Here is a 7500-nt window from a genome sequence, read left to right as displayed (position 1 = left end):
GTCCTCGCGAGGCCAGGCGCCGGGCTAGGTAGACCTGGTGTCCTGGAGGCGGACTTAGGCCTCCGGCCGCCCGGCGCCGGGGTAGACCTGGTGTTCCGGGAGCCGGGGTAGACCTGGTGCACGGAAGCCTCGGGGTAGACCTGGTCTTCCGGGCGCCGGGGTAGACCTGGAATTCCGGGCGCCGGGGTAGGCCTGTTCCCCTGGAGCCGGGGTAGACCTGGTGTTCCGGGCGCCGGGGTAGACCTGGTGCACGGAAGCCTCGGGGTAGACCTGGTCTTCCGGGCGCCGGGGTAGACCTGGTCTTCCGGGAGCCGGGGTAGACCTGGAATTCCGGGCGCCGGGGTAGGCCTGTTCTCCTGGAGCCGGGGTAGACCTGGTCTTCCGGGAGCCGGGGTAGACCTGGTGTTCCGAGCGCCGGGGTAGACTTGGTGCACGGAAGCCTCGGGGTAGACCTGGTCTTCCGGGCGCCGGGGTAGACCTGGAAGTCCGGGCGCCGGGGTAGGCCTGTTCCCCTGGAGCCGGGGTAGACCTGGTGTTCCGGGAGCCGGGGTAGACCTGGTGTTCCGAGCGCCGGGGTAGACTTGGTGCACGGAAGCCTCGGGGTAGACCTGGTCTTCCGGGCGCCGGGGTAGACCTGGAATTCCGGGCGCCGGGGTAGGCCTGTTCCCCTGGAGCCGGGGTAGACCTGGTGTTCCGGGCGCCGGGGTAGACCTGGTGCACGGAAGCCTCGGGGTAGACCTGGTCTTCCGGGCGCCGGGGTAGACCTGGTGCACGGAAGCCTCGGGGTAGACCTGGTCTTCCGGGCGCCGGGGTAGACCTGGTCTTCCGGGAGCCGGGGTAGACCTGGAATTCCGGGCGCCGGGGTAGGCCTGTTCTCCTGGAGCCGGGGTAGACCTGGTCTTCCGGGAGCCGGGGTAGACCTGGAATTCCGGGCGCCGGGGTAGGCCTGTTCCCCTGGAGCCGGGGTAGACCTGGTCTTCCGGCAGCCGGGGTAGACCTGGTCTTCCGGGAGCCGGGGTAGACCTGGAATTCCGGGCGCCGGGGTAGGCCTGTTCCCCTGGAGCCGGGGTAGACCTGGTGTTCCGGGAGCCGGGGTAGACCTGGTGTTCCGAGCGCCGGGGTAGACTTGGTGCACGGAAGCCTCGGGGTAGACCTGGTCTTCCGGGCGCCGGGGTAGACCTGGAATTCCGGGCGCCGGGGTAGGCCTGTTCCCCTGGAGCCGGGGTAGACCTGGTGTTCCGGGCGCCGGGGTAGACCTGGTGCACGGAAGCCTCGGGGTAGACCTGGTCTTCCGGGCGCCGGGGTAGACCTGGGGCACGGAAGCCTCGGGGTAGACCTGGTCTTCCGGGCGCCGGGGTAGACCTGGTCTTCCGGGAGCCGGGGTAGACCTGGAATTCCGGGCGCCGGGGTAGGCCTGTTCTCCTGGAGCCGGGGTAGACCTGGTCTTCCGGGCGCCGGGGTAGACCTGGAATTCCGGGCGCCGGGGTAGGCCTGTTCCCCTGGAGCCGGGGTAGACCTGGTGTTCCGGGAGCCGGGGTAGACCTGGTGCACGGAAGCCTCGGGGTAGACCTGGTCTTCCGGGAGCCGGGGTAGACCTGTCGTCCTACTCCGGGCCCGGCCTCCGGCCGCCCGGCTGCTGCGGCAGACCTGTCGCCCTGGTGTCCCGGGCGGACCTGCTGTCCCGCGCACGACCCACCCTCCGGCCGCCCGGCGCCGGTCTAGAGAGGGAAGGAGCCGGCCGTTGGGAGCCGGCAGCGCTCCCGCCTCCTCCGTGCCCAAAGCGACAGCGGCCCGGCTCCTGCCTCCGTCTCCGGATCCCTCACTGCCTTCAGCCGCTCGACCCCCCTCCCCCCCACCCCGCTGCCGCCCTGCCCCGGGCTCGGACGGGGCCAGGCCGGGCTGGAGCGTCAAGGAAAGAAGGCCGTCAAAGCAGAAGGCTGGGCGAGAGCCGAAGAGAAGGCTTCTCGGCAAAGGGGCCGCCTCTGCCGCGGGCCCCGGCCCTGCTGGCCGAAGGACCCGCCTTCCTCGGTGTCGGCCCGCTCCTGGCCCTCCCGCCGCTGCGGGTGTGCGAACCGGCCGAGGAGAGAGCGGGCGGGGGACGGCGACGGGGGTGGGGAAAGTAGTCTGCGAGCGGCGCCGGGGAGTCTGATGGGGCAGGGCGGGGCGCCCCCAACCGTCGATGGGCGGAGGCGGGGAAAGTCTTCAGGCGGGGCGCCCCCAACCGTCGATGGGCGGGCTCTGAGGGGGCGGCGTCGGATTGCGAGTGTGTGGAGCCGGCGTGTGTGTCACCGTGCCCCTCTCTCTCTGTCTCTCTCTCCCTCCCTTCCCCCCCCCGCCCCCCCGTCCCTCCCTCCCTCCCTCCCTCGCTTCCCTTGCGCGCTGGCCCCACTGAAATTCCGTTCGGCCGGGTAGGGCTGCGCGGCACCCCGGGCGGAGGGGGCTGCTGACGCTGCTTCGACGGCAGGCTGACGCAGGCTGCCTGTCAGCTTGGTCTGGGATCGCTCTGGGTACCAGAGGGAAAGAAATAAAGTTCGCCAAGAAAATTCCTTTTCCGGATCAGTTTCTTGCGCCGAGGGAACAGAAGAGTCGTTCTCTTCGAGAAGGGAGGAAAGGGGAAGCGCGGGAAATGAAACCCGAACCCCAAACCAGACCAAGGGGAACCAAGCCACAAAAAACAAAGGGATAACCCCGTAACTCCTAAAACAAACCCAGAAAACTCGAACCAAAAGTCCCGCAACGCACATTCCCCCACCCCCCACAAAAACCCACACCGAGCCCCCCCGCTCGCGCCCGCCCCCCCCACCCCCACCAGGCAAAAAAAGGTAAAGCCGGCCATTGAGAAACGCTCTACTACCCGGGTATGGGGAAATACCTCTTGCCATGGCCCCGGAATAGACTTTTCCTCCGGGCGCCGGGGTAGACCCGTTGTCCGGCCCCCCGGGCTACACCTGGTATCCCGGAGCCGGGGTAGACCTTGTACCCGGCGGCCGGGGTAGACCTGGTATCCCGGAGCCGGGGTAGACCTTGTACCCGGCGGCCGGGGTAGACCTGGTATCCCGGAGACGGGGTAGACCTTGTACCCGGCGGCCGGGGTAGACCTGGTATCCAGGAGCCGGGGTAGACCTTGTACCCGGCGGCCGGGGTAGACCTGGTATCCAGGAGACGGGGTATACCTTGTACCCGGCGGCCGGGGTAGACCTGGTATCCCGGAGCCGGGGTAGACCTTGTACCCGGCGGCCGGGGTAGACCTGGTATCCCGGAGCCGGGGTAGACCTTGTACCCGGCGGCCGGGGTAGACCTGGTATCCCGGAGACGGGGTAGACCTTGTACCCGGCGGCCGGGGTAGACCTGGTATCCAGGAGCCGGGGTAGACCTTGTACCCGGCGGCCGGGGTAGACCTGGTATCCAGGAGCCGGGGTAGACCTTGTACCCGGCGGCCGGGGTAGACCTGGTATCCCGGAGACGGGGTAGACCTTGTACCCGGCGGCCGGGGTAGACCTGGTATCCCGGAGCCGGGGTAGACCTTGTACCCGGCGGCCGGGGTAGACCTGGTATCCAGGAGCCGGGGTAGACCTTGTACCCGGCGGCCGGGGTAGACCTGGTATCCCGGAGACGGGGTAGACCTTGTACCCGGCGGCCGGGGTAGACCTGGTATCCCGGAGCCGGGGTAGACCTTGTACCCGGCGGCCGGGGTAGACCTGGTATCCCGGAGCCGGGGTAGACCTTGTACCCGGCGGCCGGGGTAGACCTGGTATCCCGGAGACGGGGTAGACCTTGTACCCGGCGGCCGGGGTAGACCTGGTATCCAGGAGCCGGGGTAGACCTTGTACCCGGCGGCCGGGGTAGACCTGGTATCCAGGAGCCGGGGTAGACCTTGTACCCGGCGGCCGGGGTAGACCTGGTATCCCGGAGACGGGGTAGACCTTGTACCCGGCGGCCGGGGTAGACCTGGTATCCCGGAGCCGGGGTAGACCTTGTACCCGGCGGCCGGGGTAGACCTGGTATCCAGGAGCCGGGGTAGACCTTGTACCCGGCGGCCGGGGTAGACCTGGTATCCCGGAGACGGGGTAGACCTTGTACCCGGCGGCCGGGGTAGACCTGGTATCCCGGAGACGGGGTAGACCTTGTACCCGGCGGCCGGGGTAGACCTGGTATCCAGGAGCCGGGGTAGACCTTGTACCCGGCGGCCGGGGTAGACCTGGTATCCAGGAGACGTGGTATACCTTGTACCCGGCGGCCGGGGTAGACCTGGTATCCCGGAGCCGGGGTAGACCTTGTACCCGGCGGCCGGGGTAGACCTGGTATCCAGGAGCCGGGGTAGACCTTGTACCCGGCGGCCGGGGTAGACCTGGTATCCAGGAGCCGGGGTAGACCTTGTACCCGGCGGCCGGGGTAGACCTGGTATCCAGGAGCCGGGGTAGACCTTGTACCCGGCGGCCGGGGTAGACCTGGTATCCCGGAGACGGGGTAGACCTTGTACCCGGCGGCCGGGGTAGACCTGGTATCCCGGAGACGGGGTAGACCTTGTACCCGGCGGCCGGGGTAGACCTGGTATCCCGGAGACCGGGTAGACCTTGTACCCGGCGGCCGGGGTAGACCTGGTATCCAGGAGCCGGGGTAGACCTTGTACCCGGCGGCCGGGGTAGACCTGGTATCCAGGAGACGGGGTAGACCTTGTACCCGGCGGCCGGGGTAGACCTGGTATCCAGGAGCCGGGGTAGACCTTGTACCCGGCGGCCGGGGTAGACCTGGTATCCAGGAGCCGGGGTAGACCTTGTACCCGGCGGCCGGGGTAGACCTGGTATCCCGGAGACGGGGTAGACCTTGTACCCGGCGGCCGGGGTAGACCCGGTATCCCGGAGACGGGGTAGACCTTGTACCCGGCGGCCGGGGTAGACCCGGTACCCCGGAGACGGGGTAGACCTTGTACCCGGCGGCCGGGGTAGACCTGGTATCCCGGAGACGGGGTAGACCTTGTACCCGGCGGCCGGGGTAGACCTGGTACCCCGGAGACGGGGTAGACCTTGTACCCGGCGGCCGGGGTAGACCTTGTACCCGGCGGCCGGGGTAGACCTGGTATCCCGGAGCCGGGGTAGACCTTGTACCCGGCGGCCGGGGTAGACCTTGTACCCGGCGGCCGGGGTAGACCTGGTATCCCGGAGACGGGGTAGACCTTGTACCCGGCGGCCGGGGTAGACCTGGTATCCAGGAGCCGGGGTAGACCTTGTACCCGGCGGCCGGGGTAGACCTGGTATCCAGGAGCCGGGGTAGACCTTGTACCCGGCGGCCGGGGTAGACCTGGTATCCCGGAGCCGGGGTAGACCTTGTACCCGGCGGCCGGGGTAGACCTGGTATCCCGGAGACGGGGTAGACCTTGTACCCGGCGGCCGGGGTAGACCTGGTATCCAGGAGCCGGGGTAGACCTTGTACCCGGCGGCCGGGGTAGACCTGGTATCCAGGAGCCGGGGTAGACCTTGTACCCGGCGGCCTGGGTAGACCTGGTATCCCGGAGACGGGGTAGACCTTGTACCCGGCGGCCGGGGTAGACCTGGTATCCCGGAGCCGGGGTAGACCTTGTACCCGGCGGCCGGGGTAGACCTGGTATCCAGGAGCCGGGGTAGACCTTGTACCCGGCGGCCGGGGTAGACCTGGTATCCCGGAGCCGGGGTAGACCTTGTACCCGGCGGCCGGGGTAGACCTGGTATCCAGGAGCCGGGGTAGACCTTGTATTCGGCGGCCGGGGTAGACCTGGTATCCAGGAGCCGGGGTAGACCTTGTACCCGGCGGCCGGGGTAGACCTGGTATCCCGGAGACGGGGTAGACCTTGTACCCGGCGGCCGGGGTAGACCTGGTATCCCGGAGACGGGGTAGACCTTGTACCCGGCGGCCGGGGTAGACCTGGTATCCAGGAGCCGGGGTAGACCTTGTACCCGGCGGCCGGGGTAGACCTGGTATCCCGGAGACGGGGTAGACCTTGTACCCGGCGGCCGGGGTAGACCTGGTATCCCGGAGACGGGGTAGACCTTGTACCCGGCGGCCGGGGTAGACCTGGTATCCCGGAGACCGGGTAGACCTTGTACCCGGCGGCCGGGGTAGACCTGGTATCCAGGAGCCGGGGTAGACCTTGTACCCGGCGGCCGGGGTAGACCTGGTATCCAGGAGACGGGGTAGACCTTGTACCCGGCGGCCGGGGTAGACCTGGTATCCAGGAGACGGGGTAGACCTTGTACCCGGCGGCCGGGGTAGACCTGGTATCCCGGAGACGGGGTAGACCTTGTACCCGGCGGCCGGGGTAGACCTGGTATCCCGGAGACGGGGTAGACCTGGTCTCCGTCCGCCCGGGTAGACCTGGTGTCGCGGCCGCCTGCGGAAGTTCACCAAGGGGTCGCTGTTCCAGGCTGCCTCCGGCTATGTCGACGTAGCGGTCGGCCTGCGCTGGCGCACCCTCCCGGTCGACTTCCACTCGTCTCCTTGGAGGCGTCGGCGGCCTTGGACTTATCTTTCCGTATATTGGGAGCGAGGTGACGGGCCGCGTCCCCGCAGGTTTCCAGGGTGCCTGCGTCGCAAGGCGGAGGATAGGGCGGCCGCGCCGCGCGGTCGTCGGGGCAGAGCGAGTGCCGCCTAGGCCGGGTGAGCCGCGTGGCTTGGTCCCGGTTCCCGTCCTGCCCAGGGCGCTCTTTCGGGGGGAGAGCTGCCCGAGAAGCCAGAGAGAAGAGAATGGGCAGTGTGAAGGGCCACCAGAGAGAGAGCCGAGAGCCGAGAGAGACGGCCCGAAAGACCGTGTCGAGAAGCCGCTCGCTGGCCGCAGCGTGGCGGTGAGAAGCCCCGCGTGTGTGTTGCTCCGCTCCGGTCGGCTGCCGTGCCGGCCCGGTTGAAGGGGGGGCGGCCCCCCTGGGACGATCGGTGGCAGGTGAGGCGGCGGCGCCTCGTCCCTTTTCCGCCTGGCCTTAAGCCGGGGCCCGCTCCGGCAGGCATTTTTCCGGCAGCCGGTCCGGTGGCAGTGGCCGGCAGCCGGGGGTCGACGCGGCCGGGCTTTTTTTTTCCCCGGCCCTCGCCCGAGAGCCTCCTCCCCGAGCAAGGCCCGGCCAGCCCGCCGCGGTGGCGGCGCCCGGTTCCCCCGCTCCCGACCTGTTTGCCAGCGTGTCCGTGTCGGAAGGGCAGCGGTGGGGCGCGCGGCCTGGCCTCGGCATTCGCCGCGTGGCCGGAGGGGCTCGGTGACGGCGGTCGCCCGATGAGCCGTGGAGCCGGGGTGGCGGCACCCCGTCCCACCGGCGCGTGCTGTTGAAGTCACCCCCTTCCTCGGCCTTAAGCCGGGGACCCGCCTTGCGGGCGGGCTGTTTTTTTCGCGGGCAGAGAGGGGCCGGCCGCGGTGGCCGGCCCGCCCTAGCACGGACCGAAGCCCCCGGCAGAGAGCAACCCCCGGAAGGTCGCGGGCGAGGCGGCGGCGCCTCGCCCTTCCTCGGTCGTGGCGACCGAGCCCGCTTCTGCCCCGGGCGGTCC

The sequence above is a fragment of the Lonchura striata genome, chromosome 33 (genome assembly GCF_050655825.1).
Source record: "Lonchura striata isolate lonStrDom1 chromosome 33, ASM5065582v1, whole genome shotgun sequence".
NCBI classification, from domain to species: Eukaryota; Metazoa; Chordata; class Aves; order Passeriformes; family Estrildidae; genus Lonchura; species Lonchura striata.
The sequence above is the reverse complement of the archived record's forward strand: the minus strand, read 5'-3'. Positions refer to the sequence as shown.